Genomic DNA, 5,979 nt, shown 5'->3' on the forward strand with positions numbered 1-5,979 from the left:
CACGTGGCGGACGCACGCGCAGAGCCCTCTGGGTGCTGTAGTTCCCACGGCCTTGCCGCGCGCTGGAGCCGCGGGTCTGTTCTCCATGGCAACGGCGAGCGTCGACGCGAGGCCTGCAGTTGCAGCTGCGAGTCCTTCAACTGAACCCAGCCGGCCCTAAGCGCAGGTTGGGCTGCTGGCTGGGCCACCTGGGCCGAGGATCCCCGGGTCCCAGAGCGCAGCTCAGCAGCCCCGGAGACTAAGCCTTGAAGATGCCAAAGTGGCAAGTTCCGAGGGTCCACGGGGCGCCACCAGCCAGGGGCGCACAGGAGAGACTGTAACGCGGAGGGTGCCTAGAGTTCAGAGTTCAAATGTGACCATTTCCTGACCATTTCCTGCTGTGCGCCCTGAGGAGGGGTTTGGACTTCTTTGTGCGTGACTGTGTTGTAAAGAGTCGTATCAGTTTCGCAACCTCTACACCAAGAATTGCAGGTCCCTAGCCTAAATCTTTCTTGATTCTGGAATTGTTTCTAGGCGCTTGCCCAAACCATCCATTTTCCTTGTAGACTTGGATTTCAAAAGTACTCTCCCAGTCTTACTTGTCCGTTAGGCCCTCTAGTTCTTGCCTTACCCCACACATCACAATGTTGATTTCCTTTTCTCTCAGACCAATTCAAGTGCAACACTGAACACCAAGGCAGGATGCTCTCAATGCACACTGACACTGTTTCTGGCACAGAATAAAAAGAGCCCCACAAGGGGGTCAGGGTTGCAGCTCAGTGGTACAGTGCTTGCCTCGCCCGTGTGAGGCACTGGGTTTGATCCTCAGCACCACATAAAAATGAATGAATGAATGAATGAATTAAACGAAGGTTGAAAAAAAGAATGCTTAAAAAAGAGAGCTCTACAGTCTGGGCATGATGGCTCATGGTGGCTCATGCCTATAATCCCAATGACTCAGAAGGCTGAGGCAAAGGAACCTAAATTTCAAGGCCAGCCTTGGAAACTTGGTGAGACCCTGTCTTAGCTGTAGCTCAGTGGTAAACCGCCCATGGGGGTTCAATCTTCAATACCAGAAAACAACAAAAACAGAGTAGTTGCAAGCCCTGGCACCATGCTGAAGGATTCTATGTCCTTTATCTGTCACTGAGGGAAACCCTGCCATTACCACACCCATTTTAACACTGGAGAACATGAGCCACGTGTTCCAGAGTACTGAGCTGACCATTGGCTGGGGTGAAATGTAAACCTACTCATATATGCCTTTAACCACTTCACCATCTCAGGACTTACTTTCAGTTCAGCTTTAAATAAAAGAAATGGTTGTGTGCAAACTGCACTGTCGGGGAGTTAATAAGCTCTCAGTATCAGCTATTGCTTCACTACTGTTCAAGATAGGTTTGATTGAAGCATGAGTAGGGCTTCTTGTGTCACTGGCAGGGGAAGGCGTTCCCAGGGCAGTGCACCCGCAAGGTCTTGGTGGGTGGACAGCCTAGGTTTTTTTTTTTTTTTTTTTTTTTGGACACAACATCTTTATTTGTATGTGGTGCTGAGGATTGAACCCTGGCCGCACGCCTGCCAGGCGAGCGCGCTACAGCTTGAGCCACATCCCCAGCCTACATTTTAAATTTATAAGGTAACATATTTGGTTTTGTTAAATGTGTTTTTATACATTGGTAAATTTTAAAAAATGGTAATATTCCTTGCTTCTGGGTCTTAATCTAAAAGTAAGGTTATTATGAGTTATTACACCTGCTAATTCTTTCTTTAATGATTTTTTTTAGTTGAACATGGACATAATACTTTTATTTTATTTTTATGTGGTACTGAGGATTAAACCCAGTGCCTCACATGTGCCAGGCAAACACTCCACTACTGAGCCCCAGCCCCAGCCCTATGCCTGTTCAGGTGTAATTCTATATGCATACAAAAAGCTTCAGCTGTATTTTGATTAAAGTACTGTGAAGAATGAAGTATTTCATCTTATTATAAAGGTATGCCAGGCACAGTGGAAGACGCCTGTAATCCTAGTGGCTTGGTAGGAGGATCTCAAGTTCAAAGCCAGCCTCAGCAACTTAGGAAGGCACTAAGCAATTTAGTGAGACCCTGTCTCTAAATACAATATTTTTAAAAGGGCTAAACTGAGACCCTGTCTCTAAATACAATATTTTTGAAAAAGCTAAAGTGGTTTGGGAGGCTGAGGCAGGAGGATCTCAAGATCAAAGCCAGCCTCAGCAAAATTGAAGTGCTAAGCAACTCAATGAGACCCTGTCTCTAAATAAAACACAAAAAAAGGGGGCTGAGGGTGTGACTCAGTGGTAGAGTGCTCACCTCTTTATACGTAATTGAGTTGATAAATCTGTGAGTCTTTGTGGATGTAAAATAGACCACAAAGACATTTTAGTGTTATTATAGAAATTACATTTCTTGGTTCAAAGTTATTATACAAACTATTTTTTTGGTCCTATTCATTTCATTTTGTATTTTCCTTACAGAATTTTATAAGTGTTGCCTTTATTTGTAGGTGGTGCTGAGGATCAAACCCAGCGCCTCACACGTGCTAGGCGAGCACTTTACTGCTGAGCCACAACCTCAGCCCCAATCTGTTGGATGTTTAAAACCAAAACTTAGAAACCAAAGCTAAGGAACTAAAAGCCAAGGAAAAAGCAGCCAATATTTGGCTCTTGCCCTGACTTTAGAGTCAGCCAGGATCCAGGGAATGAGGGACTCCTTCTAAGGGCACTGTTTCAGTGTCACCTGAGATCCTGATCAAGGTCGAGAGAACAGGAAGCCAACCAGTGCACATTTTGCGAAGAATAGGGTTACCGGAGAGGGAAATGTGCCTGATGCTTCCAAGGGAAATCACATGTGGTCTGCAAGACCCCAACTCAATTTGGCAGATGTTACAATTAGTAGAGGAAAAACTAAAGGAGCCAAGAAACTTCTCACAAGTTCCCAAGAATGAACCCTAACAAAACTCAGCTGACTCTTAACAGTTGGTAGGAAAAAAATCAATTTCGACCAACTTGGTCTTAAACATTTGGCAGGAGAATATAACCAAAACATAGCCATACATGGACTTTTTTGTTGTTTTTGTACTAGGGACTGAGCCAAAGAGTACATAATAATTGAGTCACACTACCAGTCCTCTTTTATTTTATTTTATTATTTTTTTAGTTGTAGTTGGACACAATATCTTTACTTTATTTATTTATTTTTATGTGATGCTGGGGATTGAACCCAGCACCTCACACGTGCTAGGTGAGCACTCTACCGCTGAGCCCCAGCCCCAGCCCCAGCCCCATTTTATTTTTTATTTTGAGAAAGGATCTTACTAAATTTTTTAGGGCCTTGATAAACTGCTTAGGTTGACTTTGAACTTTCAATCCTCCTGCCTCGGCCTCCCAAGTTGGTGGGATTACAGAAATACACCACTGCGCCAGTCATACATGGACATTTAAAATAAGACGATGGTTCCATTACTGTTACCTCAGATGCATATTTGTATCAGTCCTCCTGAAATTAAGTAAAACTGTGAGGTTATAAAGGGAGGATTTTTATACAGGAGTGCCTGATAAAATATCACAAAAATCTCCGAGTCACAAGTTTTTTCTAAGTCAATTTGCGACCTACAAATCTTTCTAACTCTTCCCTAGGCAGACTTGACCTGTGTCTCTGTTTTGGTTTTTGTTTTTCGCTAGCTCAATTATTATGAGCTGCCTTCAGACTCTGCTTTTGGAGTTCTCAGTTCATCACTTCAAGCTTGGCAACTTGATTTCAATCAAGACCTGAAAAGAAGACAAGCTTTGGGGCTGGGGTTGTGGCTCAGTGGTAGAGCGCTCGCTTAGCATGCACAAGGCACCGGGTTTGATCCTCAGCACCACATAAATGTAAAATAAAGATATTGTCTCCACCTAAAGCTTAAGAATAAATATCAAAAAAAAAAAAAGAAGAGAAGCTGAAAAGGACTAAGCTTACCAAGTGCTCCTCATCACCAGGCTAGCTATCTAAACTGCTAAAGAGGAGAGAATCCATGACTGTGGGCAGTTTCCACCTCAAAAAGTAAACATATCTAGATGGATGGCAATACCAAAAGGTACAAGAACAAAAATGAAAATGAGACCAAAAGGTATAAAAAGAAAAAAAAAAAAAGGAGACTTGTGAAAAATAGAAAGTTTGGGGGTCCATTTTTCAGAATATAGTATTTAGCCTTAATTGGGTTATAATATCCAATTATAGCCACGTTTAATTACAGCCCTTCCCTCTGCTTGCCTCAATTTAATAAAAATCAGCCCATCGTAGATTGTAACTCCAAGCTCCTTCTATCAGAGCCAGGGGCAGTGCTGACTGGCCGCACACCCCGCTGTGGGAGTGAAGTTGGCCTTACTGAGCTGCTTCCAAGCACGCTTGATCCATTCTGGCCTCCCGGTGTTTCTGACAACCAGTGTGGAGCCTCTGTGGTACTGTGGTACTGTGGCCGAGCTGGGTCTCCCTGCATCGCTCAAGGTGTACGGAGTAGCGGGAGGAAAGAAAGAAAAGGGGGGAAAATGAAATTAAAAGTATCTCTTGGGAGGGTTAGGCCCTTCTCTCTGTCAGAATCATAGTGGTCTAACCTCTTCTGTGTCTGGTTTATTCCACTCACCATTTTGTCTATATCCAGGTGCTTACTGTTGAGTGATTCCATGGTATGGATGCAGCACAGTTGATTTTTCCATCCTCCTGTTGCACAATGGGTTATGATCAGATATTAGCCATTAAATGAAATCCCTGTGAACATTTGTGTAAAAGTTAGGCTTAAAATTAGGTTTTTAATTTTCTTAGGTAAAAGCTAGAAGTAAAACTGTTGTATCCTAAGTTGTCTTGCTTTATATTTCCACCAGCAATGCATGTGTTACTAGGGTTCCACATTCTCATCAACATTTAACATTCAAAAATTTGGTGTTTTTTTTCTTGTTTGTTTTTTTGTTTTGGTACTGGGTGCTGAATCCAGGAGTGCTCTACCACTAAGCCATACCCTTAGAAAAACTTTGCTCTAATTAGTTATACATGAGAGTAGATTGCAAACCACAGCTCTTTTTATTTAATTATTTTGATACTGCTGCCTCAGTCTCCTGAGCCACTCCTGAGCCACAGGCCAGGACCGCTGTGCCTGGCCAAAGCATTTTTAAAAGTATTTTTTTAGTTGTTGAAAGACCTTTATTTTTTATATATTTATTTTTTTAGTTATAGTCGGACACAATACCTTTATTTATTTATTTTATGTGGTGCTGAGGATCTAACCCCGGGCCTCACACATACTAGTCGAGCGCTCTACAGTCCAGTAGATCTTTATTTTATTTATTTATTTTAATATTTATTTTTTTAGGTGTAGATGGACACAACACAATGCCTTTATTTATTGTATTTTTTATTTTTTTTAGAGAATTTTTAATATTTATTTATTTATTTTTTAGTTCTTGGTGGACACAACATCTTTGTTTGTATGTGGTGCTGAGGATCGAACCCAGGCCGCACGCATGCCAGGTGAGCGTGCTACCGCTTGAGCCACATCCCCAGCCCCCACAATGCCTTTATTTTTATGTGGTGCTGAGGATCGAACCCGGTTCCCGCCCATGCTAGGTGAGCGCGCTACCATTGAGCCACAATCCCAGCCCTATTTTATTTATTTATATGTGGTGCTGAGAATCGAACCCAGTGCCTCACATGTGCCAGGCAAGTGTGCTACCACTGAGCCACAGCCTCAGTCCTTAAAACTATTTTTAACTGTGGTAAAATACACATAAAATTTAGAATATTAGTGATTTTAAGGTGTGCCATTTAATGTACTAAGTACATTCACACTGCTACTGTTGTGCAATTGTCTATCTCCAGAACCTTTTTAATCTTGCAACGCTGAAACTCTGTTCCAATTAAACATTGCTTCCCTGTTGTTCCTCCCTGACGACCCCGGGCAACCACCTTTCCATTTTTTGTCTGTGAATATGACCACTCTAGCTACAT

This window comes from Marmota monax, unplaced genomic scaffold (genome assembly GCF_021218885.2).
Source record: "Marmota monax isolate L192 unplaced genomic scaffold, Marmota_monax_Labrador192_F-V1.1 WCK01_AAM20220418_F8-fsc00215, whole genome shotgun sequence".
Classification (NCBI taxonomy): domain Eukaryota; kingdom Metazoa; phylum Chordata; class Mammalia; order Rodentia; family Sciuridae; genus Marmota; species Marmota monax.